This window comes from Engystomops pustulosus, chromosome 9 (genome assembly GCF_040894005.1).
Source record: "Engystomops pustulosus chromosome 9, aEngPut4.maternal, whole genome shotgun sequence".
Lineage (NCBI taxonomy): Eukaryota > Metazoa > Chordata > Amphibia > Anura > Leptodactylidae > Engystomops > Engystomops pustulosus.
This window is the reverse complement of record NC_092419.1, coordinates 65,629,208-65,650,552: the sequence shown is the minus strand read 5'-3', so window position 1 is coordinate 65,650,552 and position 21,345 is coordinate 65,629,208. Positions and strand designations below refer to the sequence as shown.

The following is a 21,345-nucleotide window of genomic DNA, read 5'->3' as shown; positions in this document are numbered from 1 at the left end:
AACTCAATTTTCAGGTTCAAAAAGGTCAATGGAACTTGGGATTCCCAGCCAGTCTCCCATGCTGGTACTTGCCAAGCCTTAGCTTAGAATGGGCGTTGACAGCAGCTGTTCAATTTGAACCTTCTTTTACTATCTCATAGAGAAACTAACACAATTTTCAGGTTCAAAAAGGTCAACGGAACTTGGGATTCCCAGCCAGTCTCCCATGCTGGTACTTGCCAAACCTTAAGCTGCATTGCTGCTGCGATCTGACGAGAGCAGGCACATTCAGCTTAGAATGGCCGTTGACAGCAGCTGTTCAATTTGAACCTTCTTTTACCATCTTTGACAGAGAAACTAACAATTTTCAGGTTCAAAAAGGTCAACAGAACATGGGATTCCCAGCCAGTCTCCCATGCTGGTACTTGCCAAGCCTTAAGCTGCATTGCTGCTGCGATCTGACGAGAGCAGGCACATTCAGCTTAGAATGGCCGTTGACAGCAGCTGCCTAATTTCTACTTTCTTTTACTATCTCATAGAGAAACTAACACAATTTTCAGGTTCAAAAAGGTCAACAGAACTTGGGATTCCCAGGCAGTCTCCCATGCTGGTACTTGCCAAGCCTTAAGCTGCAACGCTGCTGCGATCTGACAAGAGCATGCACATTCAGCTTAGAATGGCCGTTGACAGCAGCTGTTCAATTTGAACCTTCTTTTACTATCTCATAGAGAAACTAACACATTTTCAGGTTCAAAAAGGTCAACGGAACTTGGGATTCCCAGCCAGTCTCCCATGCTGGTACTTGCCAAGCCTTAAGCTGCATTGCTGCTGCGATCTGATGAGAGCAGGCACATTCAGCTTAGAATGGCCGTTGACAGCAGCTGTTCAATTTGAACCTTCTTTTACTATCTCATAGAGAAACTAACTCAATTTTCAGGTTCAAAAAGGTCAATGGAACTTGGGATTCCCAGCCAGTCTCCCATGCTGGTACTTGCCAAGCCTTAGCTTAGAATGGGCGTTGACAGCAGCTGTTCAATTTGAACCTTCTTTTACTATCTCATAGAGAAACTAACACAATTTTCAGGTTCAAAAAGGTCAACGGAACTTGGGATTCCCAGCCAGTCTGCCATGCTGGTACTTGCCAAGCCTTAAGCTGCATTGCTGCTGCGATCTGACGAGAGCAGGCACATTCAGCTTAGAATGGCCGTTGACAGCAGCTGTTCAATTTGAACCTTCTTTTACTATCTCATAGAGAAACTAATACAATTTTCAGGTTCAAAAAGGTCAACAGAACTTGGGATTCCCAGCCAGTCTCCCATGCTGGTACTTGCCAAGCCTTAAGCTGCATTGCTGCTGCGATCTGACGAGAGCAGGCACATTCAGCTTAGAATGGCCGTTGACAGCAGCTGTTCAATTTGAACCTTCTTTTACTATCTCATAGAGAAACTAACACAATTTTCAGGTTCAAAAAGGTCAATGGAACTTGGGATTCCCTGCCAGTCTCCCATGCTGGTACTTGCCAAGCCTTAAGCTGCATTGCTGCTGCGATCTGACAAGAGCACACACATTCAGCTTAGAAGGGCCGTTGACAGCAGCTGTTCAATTTGAACCTTCTTTTACTATCTCATAGAGAAACTAACACAATTTTCAGGTTCAAACAGGTCAACAGAACTTGGGATTCCCAGCCAGTCTCCCATGCTGGTACTTGCCAAGCCTTAAACTGCATTGCTGCTGCGATCTGACGAGAGCAGGCACATTCAGCTTAGAATGGCCGTTGACAGCAGCTGTTCAATTTGAACCTTCTTTTACTATCTCATAGAGAAACTAACACAATTTTCAGGTTCAAAAAGGTCAACAGAACTTGGGATTCCCAGCCAGTCTCCCATGCTGGTACTTGCCAAACCTTAAGCTGCATTGCTGCTGCGATCTGACGAGAGCAGGCACATTCAGCTTAATATGGCCGTTGACAGCAGCTGTTCAATTTGAACCTTCTTTTACCATCTTTGACAGAGAAACTAACAATTTTCAGGTTCAAAAAGGTCAACGGAACGTGGGATTCCCAGCCAGTCTCCCATGCTGGTACTTGCCAAGCCTTAAGCTGCATTGCTGCTGCGATCTGACGAGAGCAGGCACATTCAGCTTAGAATGGCCGTTGACAGCAGCTGCCTAATTTCTACTTTCTTTTACTATCTCATAGAGAAACTAACACAATTTTCAGGTTCAAAAAGGTCAACAGAACTTGGGATTCCCAGCCAGTCTCCCATGCTGGTACTTGCCAAGCCTTAAGCTGCAACGCTGCTGCGATCTGACAAGAGCATGCACATTCAGCTTAGAATGGCCGTTGACAGCAGCTGTTCAATTTGAACCTTCTTTTACTATCTCATAGAGAAACTAACACATTTTCAGGTTCAAAAAGGTCAACGGAACTTGGGATTCCCAGCCAGTCTCCCATGCTGGTACTTGCCAAGCCTTAAGCTGCAACGCTGCTGCGATCTGACAAGAGCATGCACATTCAGCTTAGAATGGCCGTTGACAGCAGCTGTTCAATTTGAACCTTCTTTTACTATCTCATAGAGAAACTAACTCAATTTTCAGGTTCAAAAAGGTCAATGGAACTTGGGATTCCCAGCCAGTCTCCCATGCTGGTACTTGCCAAGCCTTAGCTTAGAATGGGCGTTGACAGCAGCTGTTCAATTTGAACCTTCTTTTACTATCTCATAGAGAAACTAACACAATTTTCAGGTTCAAAAAGGTCAACAGAACTTGGGATTCCCAGCCAGTCTCCCATGCTGGTACTTGCCAAGCCTTAAGCTGCATTGCTGCTGCGATCTGACGAGAGCAGGCACATTCAGCTTAGAATGGCCGTTGACAGCAGCTGTTCAATTTGAACCTTCTTTTACTATCTCATAGAGAAACTAACACAATTTTCAGGTTCAAAAAGGTCAACAGAACTTGGGATTCCCAGCCAGTCTCCCATGCTGGTTTTTGCCAAGCCTTAAGCTGCATTGCTGCTGCGATCTGACGAGAGCAGGCACATTCAGCTGAGAATGGCCGTTGACAGCAGCTGTTCAATTTGAACCTTCTTTTACCATCTTTGACAGAGAAACTAACAATTTTCAGGTTCAAAAAGGTCAACGGAACTTGGGATTCCCAGCCAGTCTCCCATGCTGGTACTTGCCAAGCCTTAAGCTGCATTGCTGCTGCGATCTGACGAGAGCAGGCACATTCAGCTTAGAATGGCCGTTGACAGCAGCTGCCTAATTTCTACTTTGTTTTACTATCTCATAGAGAAACTAACACAATTGTCAGGTTCAAAAAGGTCAAGAGAACTTGGGATTCCCAGCCAGACTCCCATGCTGGTACTTGCCAAGCCTTAAGCTGCAACGCTGCTGCGATCTGACAAGAGCATGCACATTCAGCTTAGAATGGCAGTTGACAGCAGCTGTTCAATTTGAACCTTCTTTTACTATCTCATAGAGAAACTAACACAATTTTCAGGTTCAAAAAGTCAATGGAACTTGGGATTCCCAGCCAGTCTCCCATGCTGGTACTTGCCAAGCCTTAAGCTGCATTGCTGCTGCGATCTGACGAGAGCAGGCGCATTCAGCTTAGAATGGCCGTTGACAGCAGCTGTTCAATTTGAACCTTCTTTTACTATCTCATAGAGAAACTAACACAATTTTCAGGTTAAAAAAAGGTCAACGGAACTTATGATTCCCAGCCAGTCTCCCATGCTGGTACTTGCCAAGCCTTAAGCTGCATTGCTGCTGCGATCTGACGAGAGCAGGCACATTCAGCTTAGAATGGCCGTTGACAGCAGCTGTTCAATTTGAACCTTCTTTTACTATCTCATAGAGAAACTAACACAATTTTCAGGTTCAAAAAGGTCAACAGAACTTGGGATTCCCAGCCAGTCTCCCATGCTGGTACTTGCCAAGCCTTAAGCTGCATTGCTGCTGCGATCTGACGAGAGCAGGCACATTCAGCTTAGAATGGCCGTTGACAGCAGCTGTTCAATTTGAACCTTCTTTTACTATCTCATAGAGAAACTAACACAATTTTCAGGTTCAAAAAGGTCAATGGAACTTGGGATTCCCTGCCAGTCTCCCATGCTGGTACTTGCCAAGCCTTAAGCTGCATTACTGCTGCGATCTGACAAGAGCACACACATTCAGCTTAGAAGGGCCGTTGACAGCAGCTGCCTAATTTCTACTTTCTTTTACTATCTCATAGAGAAACTAACACAATTTTCAGGTTCAAAAAGGTCAACAGAACTTGGGATTCCCAGCCAGTCTCTCATGCTGGTACTTGCCAAGCCTTAAGCTGCAACGCTGCTGCGATCTGACAAGAGCATGCACATTCAGCTTAGAATGGCCGTTGACAGCAGCTGTTCAATTTGAACCTTCTTTTACTATCTCATAGAGAAACTAACACATTTTCAGGTTCAAAAAGGTCAACGGAACTTGGGATTCCCAGCCAGTCTCCCATGCTGGTACTTTCCAAGCCTTAAGCTGCAACGCTGCTGCGATCTGACAAGAGCATGCACATTCAGCTTAGAATGGCCGTTGACAGCAGCTGTTCAATTTGAACCTTCTTTTACTATCTCATAGAGAAACTAACTCAATTTTCAGGTTCAAAAAGGTCAATGGAACTTGGGATTCCCAGCCAGTCTCCCATGCTGGTACTTGCCAAGCCTTAGCTTAGAATGGGCGTTGACAGCAGCTGTTCAATTTGAACCTTCTTTTACTATCTCATAGAGAAACTAACACAATTTTCAGGTTCAAAAAGGTCAACAGAACTTGGGATTCCCAGCCAGTCTCCCATGCTGGTACTTGCCAAACCTTAAGCTGCATTGCTGCTGCGTTCTGACGAGAGCAGGCACATTCAGCTTAGAATGGCCGTTGACAGCAGCTGTTCAATTTGAACCTTCTTTTACTATCTCATAGAGAAACTAACTCAATTTTCAGGTTCAAAAAGGTCAATGGAACTTGGGATTCCCAGCCAGTCTCCCATGCTGGTACTTGCCAAGCCTTAGCTTAGAATGGGCGTTGACAGCAGCTGTTCAATTTGAACCTTCTTTTACTATCTCATAGAGAAACTAACACAATTTTCAGGTTCAAAAAGGTCAACGGAACTTGGGATTCCCAGCCAGTCTCCCATGCTGGTACTTGCCAAACCTTAAGCTGCATTGCTGCTGCGATCTGACGAGAGCAGGCACATTCAGCTTAGAATGGCCGTTGACAGCAGCTGTTCAATTTGAACCTTCTTTTACCATCTTTGACAGAGAAACTAACAATTTTCAGGTTCAAAAAGGTCAACAGAACATGGGATTCCCAGCCAGTCTCCCATGCTGGTACTTGCCAAGCCTTAAGCTGCATTGCTGCTGCGATCTGACGAGAGCAGGCACATTCAGCTTAGAATGGCCGTTGACAGCAGCTGCCTAATTTCTACTTTCTTTTACTATCTCATAGAGAAACTAACACAATTTTCAGGTTCAAAAAGGTCAACAGAACTTGGGATTCCCAGGCAGTCTCCCATGCTGGTACTTGCCAAGCCTTAAGCTGCAACGCTGCTGCGATCTGACAAGAGCATGCACATTCAGCTTAGAATGGCCGTTGACAGAAGCTGTTCAATTTGAACCTTCTTTTACTATCTCATAGAGAAACTAACACATTTTCAGGTTCAAAAAGGTCAACGGAACTTGGGATTCCCAGCCAGTCTCCCATGCTGGTACTTGCCAAGCCTTAGCTTAGAATGGGCGTTGACAGCAGCTGTTCAATTTGAACCTTCTTTTACTATCTCATAGAGAAACTAACACAATTTTCAGGTTCAAAAAGGTCAACGGAACTTGGGATTCCCAGCCAGTCTCCCATGCTGGTACTTGCCAAGCCTTAAGCTGCATTGCTGCTGCGATCTGACGAGAGCAGGCACATTCAGCTTAGAATGGCCGTTGACAGCAGCTGTTCAATTTGAACCTTCTTTTACTATCTCATAGAGAAACTAATACAATTTTCAGGTTCAAAAAGGTCAACAGAACTTGGGATTCCCAGCCAGTCTCCCATGCTGGTACTTGCCAAGCCTTAAGCTGCATTGCTGCTGCGATCTGACGAGAGCAGGCACATTCAGCTTAGAATGGCCGTTGACAGCAGCTGTTCAATTTGAACCTTCTTTTACTATCTCATAGAGAAACTAACACAATTTTCAGGTTCAAAAAGGTCAATGGAACTTGGGATTCCCTGCCAGTCTCCCATGCTGGTACTTGCCAAGCCTTAAGCTGCATTGCTGCTGCGATCTGACAAGAGCACACACATTCAGCTTAGAAGGGCCGTTGACAGCAGCTGTTCAATTTGAACCTTCTTTTACTATCTCATAGAGAAACTAACACAATTTTCAGGTTCAAAAAGGTCAACAGAACTTGGGATTCCCAGCCAGTCTCCCATGCTGGTACTTGCCAAGCCTTAAGCTGCATTGCTGCTGCGATCTGACGAGAGCAGGCACATTCAGCTTAGAATGGGCGTTGACAGCAGCTGTTCAATTTGAACCTTCTTTTACTATCTCATAGAGAAACTAACACAATTTTCAGGTTCAAAAAGGTCAACAGAACTTGGGATTCCCAGCCAGTCTCCCATGCTGGTACTTGCCAAACCTTAAGCTGCATTGCTGCTGCGGTCTGACGAGAGCAGGCACATTCAGCTTAATATGGCCGTTGACAGCAGCTGTTCAATTTGAACCTTCTTTTACCATCTTTGACAGAGAAACTAACAATTTTCAGGTTCAAAAAGGTCAACGGAACGTGGGATTCCCAGCCAGTCTCCCATGCTGGTACTTGCCAAGCCTTAAGCTGCATTGCTGCTGCGATCTGACGAGAGCAGGCACATTCAGCTTAGAATGGCCGTTGACAGCAGCTGCCTAATTTCTACTTTCTTTTACTATCTCATAGAGAAACTAACACAATTTTCAGGTTCAAAAAGGTCAACAGAACTTGGGATTCCCAGCCAGTCTCCCATGCTGGTACTTGCCAAGCCTTAAGCTGCAACGCTGCTGCGATCTGACAAGAGCATGCACATTCAGCTTAGAATGGCCGTTGACAGCAGCTGTTCAATTTGAACCTTCTTTTACTATCTCATAGAGAAACTAACACATTTTCAGGTTCAAAAAGGTCAACGGAACTTGGGATTCCCAGCCAGTCTCCCATGCTGGTACTTGCCAAGCCTTAAGCTGCAACGCTGCTGCGATCTGACAAGAGCATGCACATTCAGCTTAGAATGGCCGTTGACAGCAGCTGTTCAATTTGAACCTTCTTTTACTATCTCATAGAGAAACTAACTCAATTTTCAGGTTCAAAAAGGTCAATGGAACTTGGGATTCCCAGCCAGTCTCCCATGCTGGTACTTGCCAAGCCTTAGCTTAGAATGGGCGTTGACAGCAGCTGTTCAATTTGAACCTTCTTTTACTATCTCATAGAGAAACTAACACAATTTTCAGGTTCAAAAAGGTCAACAGAACTTGGGATTCCCAGCCAGTCTCCCATGCTGGTACTTGCCAAGCCTTAAGCTGCATTGCTGCTGCGATCTGACGAGAGCAGGCACATTCAGCTTAGAATGGCCGTTGACAGCAGCTGTTCAATTTGAACCTTCTTTTACTATCTCATAGAGAAACTAACACAATTTTCAGGTTCAAAAAGGTCAACAGAACTTGGGATTCCCAGCCAGTCTCCCATGCTGGTTTTTGCCAAGCCTTAAGCTGCATTGCTGCTGCGATCTGACGAGAGCAGGCACATTCAGCTGAGAATGGCCGTTGACAGCAGCTGCCTAATTTCTACTTTGTTTTACTATCTCATAGAGAAACTAACACAATTGTCAGGTTCAAAAAGGTCAAGAGAACTTGGGATTCCCAGCCAGACTCCCATGCTGGTACTTGCCAAGCCTTAAGCTGCAACGCTGCTGCGATCTGACAAGAGCATGCACATTCAGCTTAGAATGGCAGTTGACAGCAGCTGTTCAATTTGAACCTTCTTTTACTATCTCATAGAGAAACTAACACAATTTTCAGGTTCAAAAAGTCAATGGAACTTGGGATTCCCAGCCAGTCTCCCATGCTGGTACTTGCCAAGCCTTAAGCTGCATTGCTGCTGCGATCTGACGAGAGCAGGCGCATTCAGCTTAGAATGGCCGTTGACAGCAGCTGTTCAATTTGAACCTTCTTTTACTATCTCATAGAGAAACTAACACAATTTTCAGGTTAAAAAAAGGTCAACGGAACTTATGATTCCCAGCCAGTCTCCCATGCTGGTACTTGCCAAGCCTTAAGCTGCATTGCTGCTGCGATCTGACGAGAGCAGGCACATTCAGCTTAGAATGGCCGTTGACAGCAGCTGTTCAATTTGAACCTTCTTTTACTATCTCATAGAGAAACTAACACAATTTTCAGGTTCAAAAAGGTCAACGGAACTTGGGACTCCCAGCCAGTCTCCCATGCTGGTACTTGCCAAGCCTTAAGCTGCATTGCTGCTGCGATCTGACGAGAGCAGGCACATTAAGCTTAGTAGAATGGCCGTTGACAGCAGTTGTTTAATTTGAACCTTCTTTTACTATCTCATAGAGAAACTAACACGATTTTCAGGTTCAAAAATGTCAACAGAACTTGGGATTCCCAGCCAGTCTCCCATGCTGGTACTTGCAAAGCCTTAAGCTGCATTGCTGCTGCGATCTGACCAGAGCATGCACATTCAGCTTAGAATGGCTGTTGACAGCAGCTGTTCAATTTGAACCTTCTTTTACTATCTCATAGAGAAACTAACACAATTTTCAGGTTCAAAAAGGTCAACGGAACTTGGGATTCCCAGCTAGTCTCCCATGCTGGTACTTGCCAAGCCTTAAGCTGCATTGCTGCTGCGATCTGACGAGAGCAGGCACATTCAGCTTAGAATGGCCGTTGACAGCAACTGTTCAATTTGAACCTTATTTTACTACCTCATAGAGAAACTAACACAATTTTCAGGTTCAAAAAGGTCAACAGAACTTAGGATTCCCAGCCAGTCTCCCATGCTGGTACTTGCCAAGCCTTAAGCTGCATTGCTGCTGCGATCTGACGAGAGCAGGCACATTCAGCTTAGAATGGCCGTTGACAGCAGCTGTTCAATTTGAACCTTCTTTTACTATCTCATAGAGAAACTAACACAATTTTCAGGTTCAAAAAGGTCAACGGAACTTGGGACTCCCAGCCAGTCTCCCATGCTGGTACTTGCCAAGCCTTAAGCTGCATTGCTTCTGCGATCTGACGAGAGCAGGCACATTAAGCTTAGTAGAATGGCCGTTGACAGCAGTTGTTCAATTTGAACCTTCTTTTACTATCTCATAGAGAAACTAACACGATTTTCAGGTTCAAAAATGTCAACAGAACTTGGGATTCCCAGCCAGTCTCCCATGCTGGTACTTGCAAAGCCTTAAGCTGCATTGCTGCTGCGATCTGACCAGAGCATGCACATTCAGCTTAGAATGGCTGTTGACAGCAGCTGTTCAATTTGAACCTTCTTTTACTATCTCATAGAGAAACTAACACAATTTTCAGGTTCAAAAAGGTCAATGGAACTTGGGATTCCCAGCTAGTCTCCCATGCTGGTACTTGCCAAGCCTTAAGCTGCATTGCTGCTGCGATCTGACAAGAGCATGCACATTCAGCTTAGAATGGCCGTTGACAGCAGCTGTTCAATTTGAACCTTCTTTTACTATCTCATAGAGAAACTAACTCAATTTTCAGGTTCAAAAAGGTCAATGGAACTTGGGATTCCCAGCCAGTCTCCCATGCTGGTACTTGCCAAGCCTTAGCTTAGAATGGGCGTTGACAGCAGCTGTTCAATTTGAACCTTCTTTTACTATCTCATAGAGAAACTAACACAATTTTCAGGTTCAAAAAGGTCAACGGAACTTGGGATTCCCAGCCAGTCTCCCATGCTGGTACTTGCCAAACCTTAAGCTGCATTGCTGCTGCGATCTGACGAGAGCAGGCACATTCAGCTTAGAATGGCCGTTGACAGCAGCTGTTCAATTTGAACCTTCTTTTACCATCTTTGACAGAGAAACTAACAATTTTCAGGTTCAAAAAGGTCAACAGAACATGGGATTCCCAGCCAGTCTCCCATGCTGGTACTTGCCAAGCCTTAAGCTGCATTGCTGCTGCGATCTGACGAGAGCAGGCACATTCAGCTTAGAATGGCCGTTGACAGCAGCTGCCTAATTTCTACTTTCTTTTACTATCTCATAGAGAAACTAACACAATTTTCAGGTTCAAAAAGGTCAACAGAACTTGGGATTCCCAGGCAGTCTCCCATGCTGGTACTTGCCAAGCCTTAAGCTGCAACGCTGCTGCGATCTGACAAGAGCATGCACATTCAGCTTAGAATGGCCGTTGACAGCAGCTGTTCAATTTGAACCTTCTTTTACTATCTCATAGAGAAACTAACACATTTTCAGGTTCAAAAAGGTCAACGGAACTTGGGATTCCCAGCCAGTCTCCCATGCTGGTACTTGCCAAGCCTTAAGCTGCATTGCTGCTGCGATCTGATGAGAGCAGGCACATTCAGCTTAGAATGGCCGTTGACAGCAGCTGTTCAATTTGAACCTTCTTTTACTATCTCATAGAGAAACTAACTCAATTTTCAGGTTCAAAAAGGTCAATGGAACTTGGGATTCCCAGCCAGTCTCCCATGCTGGTACTTGCCAAGCCTTAGCTTAGAATGGGCGTTGACAGCAGCTGTTCAATTTGAACCTTCTTTTACTATCTCATAGAGAAACTAACACAATTTTCAGGTTCAAAAAGGTCAACGGAACTTGGGATTCCCAGCCAGTCTCCCATGCTGGTACTTGCCAAGCCTTAAGCTGCATTGCTGCTGCGATCTGACGAGAGCAGGCACATTCAGCTTAGAATGGCCGTTGACAGCAGCTGTTCAATTTGAACCTTCTTTTACTATCTCATAGAGAAACTAATACAATTTTCAGGTTCAAAAAGGTCAACAGAACTTGGGATTCCCAGCCAGTCTCCCATGCTGGTACTTGCCAAGCCTTAAGCTGCATTGCTGCTGCGATCTGACGAGAGCAGGCACATTCAGCTTAGAATGGCCGTTGACAGCAGCTGTTCAATTTGAACCTTCTTTTACTATCTCATAGAGAAACTAACACAATTTTCAGGTTCAAAAAGGTCAATGGAACTTGGGATTCCCTGCCAGTCTCCCATGCTGGTACTTGCCAAGCCTTAAGCTGCATTGCTGCTGCGATCTGACAAGAGCACACACATTCAGCTTAGAAGGGCCGTTGACAGCAGCTGTTCAATTTGAACCTTCTTTTACTATCTCATAGAGAAACTAACACAATTTTCAGGTTCAAAAAGGTCAACAGAACTTGGGATTCCCAGCCAGTCTCCCATGCTGGTACTTGCCAAGCCTTAAGCTGCATTGCTGCTGCGATCTGACGAGAGCAGGCACATTCAGCTTAGAATGGGCGTTGACAGCAGCTGTTCAATTTGAACCTTCTTTTACTATCTCATAGAGAAACTAACACAATTTTCAGGTTCAAAAAGGTCAACAAAACTTGGGATTCCCAGCCAGTCTCCCATGCTGGTACTTGCCAAACCTTAAGCTGCATTGCTGCTGCGATCTGACGAGAGCAGGCACATTCAGCTTAATATGGCCGTTGACAGCAGCTGTTCAATTTGAACCTTCTTTTACCATCTTTGACAGAGAAACTAACAATTTTCAGGTTCAAAAAGGTCTACGGAACGTGGGATTCCCAGCCAGTCTCCCATGCTGGTACTTGCCAAGCCTTAAGCTGCATTGCTGCTGCGATCTGACGAGAGCAGGCACATTCAGCTTAGAATGGCCGTTGACAGCAGCTGCCTAATTTCTACTTTCTTTTACTATCTCATAGAGAAACTAACACAATTTTCAGGTTCAAAAAGGTCAACAGAACTTGGGATTCCCAGCCAGTCTCTCATGCTGGTACTTGCCAAGCCTTAAGCTGCAACGCTGCTGCGATCTGACAAGAGCATGCACATTCAGCTTAGAATGGCCGTTGACAGCAGCTGTTCAATTTGAACCTTCTTTTACTATCTCATAGAGAAACTAACTCAATTTTCAGGTTCAAAAAGGTCAATGGAACTTGGGATTCCCAGCCAGTCTCCCATGCTGGTACTTGCCAAGCCTTAGCTTAGAATGGGCGTTGACAGCAGCTGTTCAATTTGAACCTTCTTTTACTATCTCATAGAGAAACTAACACAATTTTCAGGTTCAAAAAGGTCAACAGAACTTGGGATTCCCAGCCAGTCTCCCATGCTGGTACTTGCCAAACCTTAAGCTGCATTGCTGCTGCGTTCTGACGAGAGCAGGCACATTCAGCTTAGAATGGCCGTTGACAGCAGCTGTTCAATTTGAACCTTCTTTTACCATCTTTGACAGAGAAACTAACAATTTTCAGGTTCAAAAAGGGCAACAGAACGTGGGATTCCCAGCCAGTCTCCCATGCTGGTACTTGCCAAGCCTTAAGCTGCATTGCTGCTGCGATCTGACGAGAGCAGGCACATTCAGCTTAGAATGGCCGTTGACAGCAGCTGCCTAATTTCTACTTTCTTTTACTATCTCATAGAGAAACTAACACAATTTTCAGGTTCAAAAAGGTCAACAGAACTTGGGATTCCCAAGCAGTCTCCCATGCTGGTACTTGCCAAGCCTTAAGCTGCAACGCTGCTGCGATCTGACAAGAGCATGCACATTCAGCTTAGAATGGCCGTTGACAGCAGCTGTTCAATTTGAACCTTCTTTTACTATCTCATAGAGAAACTAACACATTTTCAGGTTCAAAAAGGTCAACGGAACTTGGGATTCCCAGCCAGTCTCCCATGCTGGTACTTGCCAAGCCTTAAGCTGCATTGCTGCTGCGATCTGATGAGAGCAGGCACATTCAGCTTAGAATGGCCGTTGACAGCAGCTGTTCAATTTGAACCTTCTTTTACTATCTCATAGAGAAACTAACTCAATTTTCAGGTTCAAAAAGGGCAATGGAACTTGGGATTCCCAGCCAGTCTCCCATGCTGGTACTTGCCAAGCCTTAGCTTAGAATGGGCGTTGACAGCAGCTGTTCAATTTGAACCTTCTTTTACTATCTCATAGAGAAACTAACACAATTTTCAGGTTCAAAAAGGTCAACGGAACTTAGGATTCCCAGCCAGTCTCCCATGCTGGTACTTGCCAAGCCTTAAGCTGCATTGCTGCTGCGATCTGACGAGAGCAGGCACATTCAGCTTAGAATGGCCGTTGACAGCAGCTGTTCAATTTGAACCTTCTTTTACTATCTCATAGAGAAACTAATACAATTTTCAGGTTCAAAAAGGTCAACAGAACTTGGGATTCCCAGCCAGCCTCCCATGCTGGTACTTGCCAAGCCTTAAGCTGCATTGCTGCTGCGATCTGACGAGAGCAGGCACATTCAGCTTAGAATGGCCGTTGACAGCAGCTGTTCAATTTGAACCTTCTTTTACTATCTCATAGAGAAACTAACACAATTTTCAGGTTCAAAAAGGTCAATGGAACTTGGGATTCCCTGCCAGTCTCCCATGCTGGTACTTGCCAAGCCTTAAGCTGCATTGCTGCTGCGATCTGACGAGAGCAGGCACATTCAGCTTAGAATGGCCATTGACAGCAGCTGTTCAATTTGAACCTTCTTTTACTATCTCATAGAGAAACTAACACAATTTTCAGGTTCAAAAAGGTCAACAGAACTTGGGATTCCCAGTCAGTCTCCCATGCTGGTACTTGCCAAGCCTTAAGCTGCATCGCTGCTGCGATCTGACAAGAGCACACACATTCAGCTTAGAAGGGCCGTTGACAGCAGCTGTTCAATTTGAACCTTCTTTTACTATCTCATAGAGAAACTAACACAATTTTCAGGTTCAAAAAGGTCAACAGAACTTGGGATTCCCAGCCAGTCTCCCATGCTGGTACTTGCCAAGCCTTAAGCTGCATTGCTGCTGCGATCTGACGAGAGCAGGCACATTCAGCTTAGAATGGCCGTTGACAGCAGCTGTTCAATTTGAACCTTCTTTTACTATCTCATAGAGAAAATAACACAATTTTCAGGTTCAAAAAGGTCAACAGAACTTGGGATTTCCAGCCAGTCTCCCATGCTGGTACTTGCCAAACCTTAAGCTGCATTGCTGCTGCGATCTGACGAAAGCAGGCACATTCAGCTTAATATGGCCGTTGACAGCAGCTGTTCAATTTGAACCTTCTTTTACCATCTTTGACAGAGAAACTAACAATTTTCAGGTTCAAAAAGGTCAACGGAACATGGGATTCCCAGCCAGTCTCCCATGCTGGTACTTGCCAAGCCTTAAGCTGCATTGCTGCTGCGATCTGACGAGAGCAGGCACATTCAGCTTAGAATGGCCGTTGACAGCAGCTGCCTAATTTCTACTTTCTTTTACTATCTCATAGAGAAACTAACACAATTTTCAGGTTCAAAAAGGTCAACAGAACTTGGGATTCCTAGCCAGTCTCCCATGCTGGTACTTGCCAAGCCTTAAGCTGCAACGCTGCTGCGATCTGACAAGAGCATGCACATTCAGCTTAGAATGGCCGTTGACAGCAGCTGTTCAATTTGAACCTTCTTTTACTATCTCATAGAGAAACTAACACATTTTCAGGTTCAAAAAGGTCAACGGAACTTGGGATTCCCAGCCAGTCTCCCATGCTGGTACTTGCCAAGCCTTAAGCTGCAACGCTGCTGCGATCTGACAAGAGCATGCACATTCAGCTTAGAATGGCCGTTGACAGCAGCTGTTCAATTTGAACCTTCTTTTACTATCTCATAGAGAAACTAACTCAATTTTCAGGTTCAAAAAGGTCAATGGAACTTGGGATTCCCAGCCAGTCTCCCATGCTGGTACTTGCCAAGCCTTAGCTTAGAATGGGCGTTGACAGCAGCTGTTCAATTTTAACCTTCTTTTACTATCTCATAGAGAAACTAACACAATTTTCAGGTTCAAAAAGGTCAACAGAACTTGGGATTCCCAGCCAGTCTCCCATGCTGGTACTTGCCAAGCCTTAAGCTGCAACGCTGCTGCGATCTGACGAGAGCAGGCACATTCAGCTTAGAATGGCCGTTGACAGCAGCTGTTCAATTTGAACCTTCTTTTACTATCTCATAGAGAAACTAACACAATTTTCAGGCTCAAAAAGGTCAACGGAACTTAGGATTCCCAGCCAGTCTCCCATGCTGGTACATGCCAAGCCTTAAGCTGCATTGCTGCTGCGATCTGACGAGAGCAGGCACATTCAGCTTAGAATGGCCGTTGACAGCAGCTGTTCAGTTTGAACCTTCTTTTACTATCTCATAGAGAAACTAACACAATTTTCAGGTTCAAAAAGGTCAACAGAACTTGGGATTCCCAGCCAGTCTCCCATGCTGGTACTTGCCAAGCCTTAAGCTGCATTGCTGCTGCGATCTGACGAGAGCAGGCACATTCAGCTTAGAATGGCCGTTGACAGCAGCTGTTCAATTTGAACCTTCTTTTACTATCTCATAGAGAAACTAACACAATTTTCAGGTTCAAAAAGGTCAACAGAACTTGGGATTCCCAGCCAGTCTCCCATGCTGGTTTTTGCCAAGCCTTAAGCTGCATTGCTGCTGCGATCTGACGAGAGCAGGCACATTCAGCTTAGAATGGCCGTTGACAGCAGCTGTTCAATTTGAACCTTCTTTTACCATCTTTGACAGAGAAACTAACAATTTTCAGGTTCAAAAAGGTCAACGGAACTTGGGATTCCCAGCCAGTCTCCCATGCTGGTACTTGCCAAGCCTTAAGCTGCATTGCTGCTGCGATCTGACGAGAGCAGGCACATTCAGCTTAGAATGGCCGTTGACAGCAGCTGCCTAATTTCTACTTTGTTTTACTATCTCATAGAGAAACTAACACAATTTTCAGGTTCAAAAAGGTCAAGAGAACTTGGGATTCCCAGCCAGACTCCCATGCTGGTACTTGCCAAGCCTTAAGCTGCAACGCTGCTGCGATCTGACAAGAGCATGCACATTCAGCTTAGAATGGCAGTTGACAGCAGCTGTTCAATTTGAACCTTCTTTTACTATCTCATAGAGAAACTAACACAATTTTCAGGTTCAAAAAGTCAATGGAACTTGGGATTCCCAGCCAGTCTCCCATGCTGGTACTTGCCAAGCCTTAAGCTGCATTGCTGCTGCGATCTGACGAGAGCAGGCGCATTCAGCTTAGAATGGCCGTTGACAGCAGCTGTTCAATTTGAACCTTCTTTTACTATCTCATAGAGAAACTAACACAATTTTCAGGTTAAAAAAAGGTCAACGGAACTTATGATTCCCAGCCAGTCTCCCATGCTGGTACTTGCCAAGCCTTAAGCTGCATTGCTGCTGCGATCTGACGAGAGCAGGCACATTCAGCTTAGAATGGCCGTTGACAGCAGCTGTTCAATTTGAACCTTCTTTTACTATCTCATAGAGAAACTAACACAATTTTCAGGTTCAAAAAGGTCAACGGAACTTGGGACTCCCAGCCAGTCTCCCATGCTGGTACTTGCCAAGCCTTAAGCTGCATTGCTGCTGCGATCTGACGAGAGCAGGCACATTAAGCTTAGTAGAATGGCCGTTGACAGCAGTTGTTCAATTTGAACCTTCTTTTACTATCTCATAGAGAAACTAACACGATTTTCAGGTTCAAAAATGTCAACAGAACTTGGGATTCCCAGCCAGTCTCCCATGCTGGTACTTGCAAAGCCTTAAGCTGCATTGCTGCTGCGATCTGACCAGAGCATGCACATTCAGCTTAGAATGGCTGTTGACAGCAGCTGTTCAATTTGAACCTTCTTTTACTATCTCATAGAGAAACTAACACAATTTTCAGGTTCAAAAAGGTCAACGGAACTTGGGATTCCCAGCTAGTCTCCCATGCTGGTACTTGCCAAGCCTTAAGCTGCATTGCTGCTGCGATCTGACGAGAGCAGGCACATTCAGCTTAGAATGGCCGTTGACAGCAACTGTTCAATTTGAACCTTATTTTACTACCTCATAGAGAAACTAACACAATTTTCAGGTTCAAAAAGGTCAACAGAACTTAGGATTCCCAGCCAGTCTCCCATGCTGGTACTTGCCAAGCCTTAAGCTGCATTGCTGCTGCGATCTGACGAGAGCAGGCACATTCAGCTTAGAATGGCCGTTGACAGCAGCTGTTCAATTTGAACCTTCTTTTACTATCTCATAGAGAAACTAACACAATTTTCAGGTTCAAAAAGGTCAACGGAACTTGGGACTCCCAGCCAGTCTCCCATGCTGGTACTTGCCAAGCCTTAAGCTGCATTGCTGCTGCGATCTGACGAGAGCAGGCACATTAAGCTTAGTAGAATGGCCGTTGACAGCAGTTGTTCAATTTGAACCTTCTTTTACTATCTCATAGAGAAACTAACACGATTTTCAGGTTCAAAAATGTCAACAGAACTTGGGATTCCCAGCCAGTCTCCCATGCTGGTACTTGCAAAGCCTTAAGCTGCATTGCTGCTGCGATCTGACCAGAGCATGCACATTCAGCTTAGAATGGCTGTTGACAGCAGCTGTTCAATTTGAACCTTCTTTTACTATCTCATAGAGAAACTAACACAATTTTCAGGTTCAAAAAGGTCAATGGAACTTGGGATTCCCAGCTAGTCTCCCATGCTGGTACTTGCCAAGCCTTAAGCTGCATTGCTGCTGCGATCTGACAAGAGCATGCACATTCAGCTTAGAATGGCTGTTGACTGCAGCTGTTCAATTTGAACCTTCTTTTACTATCTCATAGAGAAACTAACTCAATTTTCAGGTTCAAAAAGGTCAATGGAACTTGGGATTCCCAGCCAGTCTCCCATGCTGGTACTTGCCAAGCCTTAGCTTAGAATGGGCGTTGACAGCAGCTGTTCAATTTGAACCTTCTTTTACTATCTCATAGAGAAACTAACACAATTTTCAGGTTCAAAAAGGTCAACGGAACTTGGGATTCCCAGCCAGTCTCCCATGCTGGTACTTGCCAAACCTTAAGCTGCATTGCTGCTGCGATCTGACGAGAGCAGGCACATTCAGCTTAGAATGGCCGTTGACAGCAGCTGTTCAATTTGAACCTTCTTTTACCATCTTTGACAGAGAAACTAACAATTTTCAGGTTCAAAAAGGTCAACAGAACATGGGATTCCCAGCCAGTCTCCCATGCTGGTACTTGCCAAGCCTTAAGCTGCATTGCTGCTGCGATCTGACGAGAGCAGGCACATTCAGCTTAGAATGGCCGTTGACAGCAGCTGCCTAATTTCTACTTTCTTTTACTATCTCATAGAGAAACTAACACAATTTTCAGGTTCAAAAAGGTCAACAGAACTTGGGATTCCCAGGCAGTCTCCCATGCTGGTACTTGCCAAGCCTTAAGCTGCAACGCTGCTGCGATCTGACAAGAGCATGCACATTCAGCTTAGAATGGCCGTTGACAGCAGCTGTTCAATTTGAACCTTCTTTTACTATCTCATAGAGAAACTAACACATTTTCAGGTTCAAAAAGGTCAACGGAACTTGGGATTCCCAGCCAGTCTCCCATGCTGGTACTTGCCAAGCCTTAAGCTGCATTGCTGCTGCGATCTGATGAGAGCAGGCACATTCAGCTTAGAATGGCCGTTGACAGCAGCTGTTCAATTTGAACCTTCTTTTACTATCTCATAGAGAAACTAACTCAATTTTCAGGTTCAAAAAGGTCAATGGAACTTGGGATTCCCAGCCAGTCTCCCATGCTGGTACTTGCCAAGCCTTAGCTTAGAATGGGCGTTGACAGCAGCTGTTCAATTTGAACCTTCTTTTACTATCTCATAGAGAAACTAACACAATTTTCAGGTTCAAAAAGGTCAACGGAACTTGGGATTCCCAGCCAGTCTGCCATGCTGGTACTTGCCAAGCCTTAAGCTGCATTGCTGCTGCGATCTGACGAGAGCAGGCACATTCAGCTTAGAATGGCCGTTGACAGCAGCTGTTCAATTTGAACCTTCTTTTACTATCTCATAGAGAAACTAATACAATTTTCAGGTTCAAAAAGGTCAACAGAACTTGGGATTCCCAGCCAGTCTCCCATGCTGGTACTTGCCAAGCCTTAAGCTGCATTGCTGCTGCGATCTGACGAGAGCAGGCACATTCAGCTTAGAATGGCCGTTGACAGCAGCTGTTCAATTTGAACCTTCTTTTACTATCTCATAGAGAAACTAACACAATTTTCAGGTTCAAAAAGGTCAATGGAACTTGGGATTCCCTGCCAGTCTCCCATGCTGGTACTTGCCAAGCCTTAAGCTGCATTGCTGCTGCGATCTGACAAGAGCACACACATTCAGCTTAGAAGGGCCGTTGACAGCAGCTGTTCAATTTGAACCTTCTTTTACTATCTCATAGAGAAACTAACACAATTTTCAGGTTCAAAAAGGTCAACAGAACTTGGGATTCCCAGCCAGTCTCCCATGCTGGTACTTGCCAAGCCTTAAGCTGCATTGCTGCTGCGATCTGACGAGAGCAGGCACATTCAGCTTAGAATGGCCGTTGACAGCAGCTGTTCAATTTGAACCTTCTTTTACTATCTCATAGAGAAACTAACACAATTTTCAGGTTCAAAAAGGTCAACAGAACTTGGGATTCCCAGCCAGTCTCCCATGCTGGTACTTGCCAAACCTTAAGCTGCATTGCTGCTGCGATCTGACGAGAGCAGGCACATTCAGCTTAATATGGCCGTTGACAGCAGCTGTTCAATTTGAACCTTCTTTTACCATCTTTGACAGAGAAACTAACAATTTTCAGGTTCAAAAAGGTCAACGGAACGTGGGATTCCCAGCCAGTCTCCCATGCTGGTACTTGCCAAGCCTTAAGCTGCATTGCCGCTGCGATCTGACGAGAGCAGGCACATTCAGCTTAGAATGGCCGTTGACAGCAGCTGCCTAATTTCTACTTTCTTTTACTATCTCATAGAGAAACTAACACAATTTTCAGGTTCAAAAAGGTCAACAGAACTTGGGATTCCCAGCCAGTCTCCCATGCTGGTACTTGCCAAGCCTTAAGCTGCAACGCTGCTGCGATCTGACAAGAGCATGCACATTCAGCTTAGAATGGCCGTTGACAGCAGCTGTTCAATTTGAACCTTCTTTTACTATCTCATAGAGAAACTAACACATTTTCAGGTTCAAAAAGGTCAACGGAACTTGGGATTCCCAGCCAGTCTCCCATGCTGGTACTTGCCAAGCCTTAAGCTGCAACGCTGCTGCGATCTGACAAGAGCATGCACATTCAGCTTAGAATGGCCGTTGACAGCAGCTGTTCAATTTGAATCTTCTTTTACTATCTCATAGAGAAACTAACTCAATTTTCAGGTTCAAAAAGGTCAATGGAACTTGGGATTCCCAGCCAGTCTCCCATGCTGGTACTTGCCAAGCCTTAGCTTAGAATGGGCGTTGACAGCAGCTGTTCAATTTGAACCTTCTTTTACTATCTCATAGAGAAACTAACACAATTTTCAGGTTCAAAAAGGTCAACAGAACTTGGGATTCCCAGCCAGTCTCCCATGCTGGTACTTGCCAAACCTTAAGCTGCATTGCTGCTGCGTTCTGACGAGAGCAGGCACATTCAGCTTAGAATGGCCGTTGACAGCAGCTGTTCAATTTGAACCTTCTTTTACCATCTTTGACAGAGAAACTAACAATTTTCAGGTTCAAAAAGGTCAACAGAACGTGGGATTTCCAGCCAGTCTCCCATGCTGGTACTTGCCAAGCCTTAAGCTGCATTGCTGCTGCGATCTGACGAGAGCAGGCACATTCAGCTTAGAATGGCCGTTGACAGCAGCTGCCTAATTTCTACTTTCTTTTACTATCTCATAGAGAAACTAACACAATTTTCAGGTTCAAAAAGGTCAACAGAACTTGGGATTCCCAAGCAGTCTCCCATGCTGGTACTTGCCAAGCCTTAAGCTGCAACGCTGCTGCGATCTGACAAGAGCATGCACATTCAGCTTAGAATGGCCGTTGACAGCAGCTGTTCAATTTGAACCTTCTTTTACTATCTCATAGAGAAACTAACACATTTTCAGGTTCAAAAAGGTCAACGGAACTTGGGATTCCCAGCCAGTCTCCCATGCTGGTACTTGCCAAGCCTTAAGCTGCATTGCTGCTGCGATCTGATGAGAGCAGGCACATTCAGCTTAGAATGGCCGTTGACAGCAGCTGTTCAATTTGAACCTTCTTTTACTATCTCATAGAGAAACTAACTCAATTTTCAGGTTCAAAAAGGTCAATGGAACTTGGGATTCCCAGCC

At 45.0% G+C, this 21,345-nt stretch overlaps 57 pseudogenes; all 57 read right to left on the bottom strand.

The window, feature by feature from the left end:
* Positions 1-170: 170 nt before the first annotated feature.
* Positions 171-289, bottom strand: LOC140086276 (5S ribosomal RNA; annotated as a pseudogene).
* A 70-nt stretch (positions 290-359) lies between these two features.
* LOC140087752 (5S ribosomal RNA) lies at positions 360-478 on the bottom strand (annotated as a pseudogene).
* A 258-nt stretch (positions 479-736) lies between these two features.
* On the bottom strand, positions 737-855 carry LOC140099835 (5S ribosomal RNA; annotated as a pseudogene).
* Positions 856-1,072: 217 nt separating this feature from the next.
* On the bottom strand, positions 1,073-1,191 carry LOC140088082 (5S ribosomal RNA; annotated as a pseudogene).
* Positions 1,192-1,261: 70 nt separating this feature from the next.
* Positions 1,262-1,380, bottom strand: LOC140079725 (5S ribosomal RNA; annotated as a pseudogene).
* A 259-nt stretch (positions 1,381-1,639) lies between these two features.
* On the bottom strand, positions 1,640-1,758 carry LOC140084811 (5S ribosomal RNA; annotated as a pseudogene).
* Positions 1,759-1,828: 70 nt separating this feature from the next.
* LOC140089482 (5S ribosomal RNA) lies at positions 1,829-1,947 on the bottom strand (annotated as a pseudogene).
* Positions 1,948-2,017: 70 nt separating this feature from the next.
* Positions 2,018-2,136, bottom strand: LOC140088628 (5S ribosomal RNA; annotated as a pseudogene).
* A 594-nt stretch (positions 2,137-2,730) lies between these two features.
* LOC140079724 (5S ribosomal RNA) lies at positions 2,731-2,849 on the bottom strand (annotated as a pseudogene).
* Positions 2,850-3,108: 259 nt separating this feature from the next.
* LOC140098970 (5S ribosomal RNA) lies at positions 3,109-3,227 on the bottom strand (annotated as a pseudogene).
* Positions 3,228-3,675: 448 nt separating this feature from the next.
* LOC140093045 (5S ribosomal RNA) lies at positions 3,676-3,794 on the bottom strand (annotated as a pseudogene).
* A 70-nt stretch (positions 3,795-3,864) lies between these two features.
* LOC140079723 (5S ribosomal RNA) lies at positions 3,865-3,983 on the bottom strand (annotated as a pseudogene).
* Positions 3,984-4,766: 783 nt separating this feature from the next.
* On the bottom strand, positions 4,767-4,885 carry LOC140084893 (5S ribosomal RNA; annotated as a pseudogene).
* Positions 4,886-5,102: 217 nt separating this feature from the next.
* Positions 5,103-5,221, bottom strand: LOC140086274 (5S ribosomal RNA; annotated as a pseudogene).
* Positions 5,222-5,291: 70 nt separating this feature from the next.
* LOC140087751 (5S ribosomal RNA) lies at positions 5,292-5,410 on the bottom strand (annotated as a pseudogene).
* Positions 5,411-5,815: 405 nt separating this feature from the next.
* Positions 5,816-5,934, bottom strand: LOC140098969 (5S ribosomal RNA; annotated as a pseudogene).
* A 70-nt stretch (positions 5,935-6,004) lies between these two features.
* Positions 6,005-6,123, bottom strand: LOC140079722 (5S ribosomal RNA; annotated as a pseudogene).
* A 259-nt stretch (positions 6,124-6,382) lies between these two features.
* On the bottom strand, positions 6,383-6,501 carry LOC140093166 (5S ribosomal RNA; annotated as a pseudogene).
* Positions 6,502-6,571: 70 nt separating this feature from the next.
* LOC140092626 (5S ribosomal RNA) lies at positions 6,572-6,690 on the bottom strand (annotated as a pseudogene).
* A 70-nt stretch (positions 6,691-6,760) lies between these two features.
* On the bottom strand, positions 6,761-6,879 carry LOC140088626 (5S ribosomal RNA; annotated as a pseudogene).
* Positions 6,880-7,473: 594 nt separating this feature from the next.
* Positions 7,474-7,592, bottom strand: LOC140079721 (5S ribosomal RNA; annotated as a pseudogene).
* Positions 7,593-8,229: 637 nt separating this feature from the next.
* On the bottom strand, positions 8,230-8,348 carry LOC140093044 (5S ribosomal RNA; annotated as a pseudogene).
* A 451-nt stretch (positions 8,349-8,799) lies between these two features.
* LOC140085253 (5S ribosomal RNA) lies at positions 8,800-8,918 on the bottom strand (annotated as a pseudogene).
* A 70-nt stretch (positions 8,919-8,988) lies between these two features.
* LOC140086789 (5S ribosomal RNA) lies at positions 8,989-9,107 on the bottom strand (annotated as a pseudogene).
* A 787-nt stretch (positions 9,108-9,894) lies between these two features.
* Positions 9,895-10,013, bottom strand: LOC140086273 (5S ribosomal RNA; annotated as a pseudogene).
* Positions 10,014-10,083: 70 nt separating this feature from the next.
* On the bottom strand, positions 10,084-10,202 carry LOC140087750 (5S ribosomal RNA; annotated as a pseudogene).
* Positions 10,203-10,460: 258 nt separating this feature from the next.
* Positions 10,461-10,579, bottom strand: LOC140099823 (5S ribosomal RNA; annotated as a pseudogene).
* Positions 10,580-10,796: 217 nt separating this feature from the next.
* LOC140098967 (5S ribosomal RNA) lies at positions 10,797-10,915 on the bottom strand (annotated as a pseudogene).
* Positions 10,916-10,985: 70 nt separating this feature from the next.
* On the bottom strand, positions 10,986-11,104 carry LOC140079720 (5S ribosomal RNA; annotated as a pseudogene).
* A 259-nt stretch (positions 11,105-11,363) lies between these two features.
* LOC140093165 (5S ribosomal RNA) lies at positions 11,364-11,482 on the bottom strand (annotated as a pseudogene).
* Positions 11,483-11,552: 70 nt separating this feature from the next.
* On the bottom strand, positions 11,553-11,671 carry LOC140094599 (5S ribosomal RNA; annotated as a pseudogene).
* Positions 11,672-11,741: 70 nt separating this feature from the next.
* LOC140093108 (5S ribosomal RNA) lies at positions 11,742-11,860 on the bottom strand (annotated as a pseudogene).
* A 406-nt stretch (positions 11,861-12,266) lies between these two features.
* On the bottom strand, positions 12,267-12,385 carry LOC140084892 (5S ribosomal RNA; annotated as a pseudogene).
* Positions 12,386-12,455: 70 nt separating this feature from the next.
* Positions 12,456-12,574, bottom strand: LOC140095830 (5S ribosomal RNA; annotated as a pseudogene).
* A 258-nt stretch (positions 12,575-12,832) lies between these two features.
* Positions 12,833-12,951, bottom strand: LOC140099811 (5S ribosomal RNA; annotated as a pseudogene).
* Positions 12,952-13,168: 217 nt separating this feature from the next.
* LOC140085124 (5S ribosomal RNA) lies at positions 13,169-13,287 on the bottom strand (annotated as a pseudogene).
* A 70-nt stretch (positions 13,288-13,357) lies between these two features.
* On the bottom strand, positions 13,358-13,476 carry LOC140086484 (5S ribosomal RNA; annotated as a pseudogene).
* A 448-nt stretch (positions 13,477-13,924) lies between these two features.
* On the bottom strand, positions 13,925-14,043 carry LOC140079719 (5S ribosomal RNA; annotated as a pseudogene).
* Positions 14,044-14,302: 259 nt separating this feature from the next.
* LOC140085613 (5S ribosomal RNA) lies at positions 14,303-14,421 on the bottom strand (annotated as a pseudogene).
* A 594-nt stretch (positions 14,422-15,015) lies between these two features.
* On the bottom strand, positions 15,016-15,134 carry LOC140092275 (5S ribosomal RNA; annotated as a pseudogene).
* Positions 15,135-15,204: 70 nt separating this feature from the next.
* LOC140091893 (5S ribosomal RNA) lies at positions 15,205-15,323 on the bottom strand (annotated as a pseudogene).
* A 70-nt stretch (positions 15,324-15,393) lies between these two features.
* Positions 15,394-15,512, bottom strand: LOC140079718 (5S ribosomal RNA; annotated as a pseudogene).
* A 259-nt stretch (positions 15,513-15,771) lies between these two features.
* LOC140098966 (5S ribosomal RNA) lies at positions 15,772-15,890 on the bottom strand (annotated as a pseudogene).
* Positions 15,891-16,338: 448 nt separating this feature from the next.
* On the bottom strand, positions 16,339-16,457 carry LOC140093043 (5S ribosomal RNA; annotated as a pseudogene).
* Positions 16,458-16,908: 451 nt separating this feature from the next.
* LOC140085242 (5S ribosomal RNA) lies at positions 16,909-17,027 on the bottom strand (annotated as a pseudogene).
* A 70-nt stretch (positions 17,028-17,097) lies between these two features.
* Positions 17,098-17,216, bottom strand: LOC140086788 (5S ribosomal RNA; annotated as a pseudogene).
* A 787-nt stretch (positions 17,217-18,003) lies between these two features.
* Positions 18,004-18,122, bottom strand: LOC140086272 (5S ribosomal RNA; annotated as a pseudogene).
* A 70-nt stretch (positions 18,123-18,192) lies between these two features.
* LOC140087749 (5S ribosomal RNA) lies at positions 18,193-18,311 on the bottom strand (annotated as a pseudogene).
* A 258-nt stretch (positions 18,312-18,569) lies between these two features.
* On the bottom strand, positions 18,570-18,688 carry LOC140099799 (5S ribosomal RNA; annotated as a pseudogene).
* A 217-nt stretch (positions 18,689-18,905) lies between these two features.
* LOC140088081 (5S ribosomal RNA) lies at positions 18,906-19,024 on the bottom strand (annotated as a pseudogene).
* A 70-nt stretch (positions 19,025-19,094) lies between these two features.
* On the bottom strand, positions 19,095-19,213 carry LOC140079717 (5S ribosomal RNA; annotated as a pseudogene).
* A 259-nt stretch (positions 19,214-19,472) lies between these two features.
* Positions 19,473-19,591, bottom strand: LOC140079716 (5S ribosomal RNA; annotated as a pseudogene).
* A 70-nt stretch (positions 19,592-19,661) lies between these two features.
* Positions 19,662-19,780, bottom strand: LOC140089481 (5S ribosomal RNA; annotated as a pseudogene).
* Positions 19,781-19,850: 70 nt separating this feature from the next.
* Positions 19,851-19,969, bottom strand: LOC140096446 (5S ribosomal RNA; annotated as a pseudogene).
* A 594-nt stretch (positions 19,970-20,563) lies between these two features.
* Positions 20,564-20,682, bottom strand: LOC140084891 (5S ribosomal RNA; annotated as a pseudogene).
* A 70-nt stretch (positions 20,683-20,752) lies between these two features.
* LOC140098124 (5S ribosomal RNA) lies at positions 20,753-20,871 on the bottom strand (annotated as a pseudogene).
* A 258-nt stretch (positions 20,872-21,129) lies between these two features.
* Positions 21,130-21,248, bottom strand: LOC140099786 (5S ribosomal RNA; annotated as a pseudogene).
* Positions 21,249-21,345: the final 97 nt, after the last annotated feature.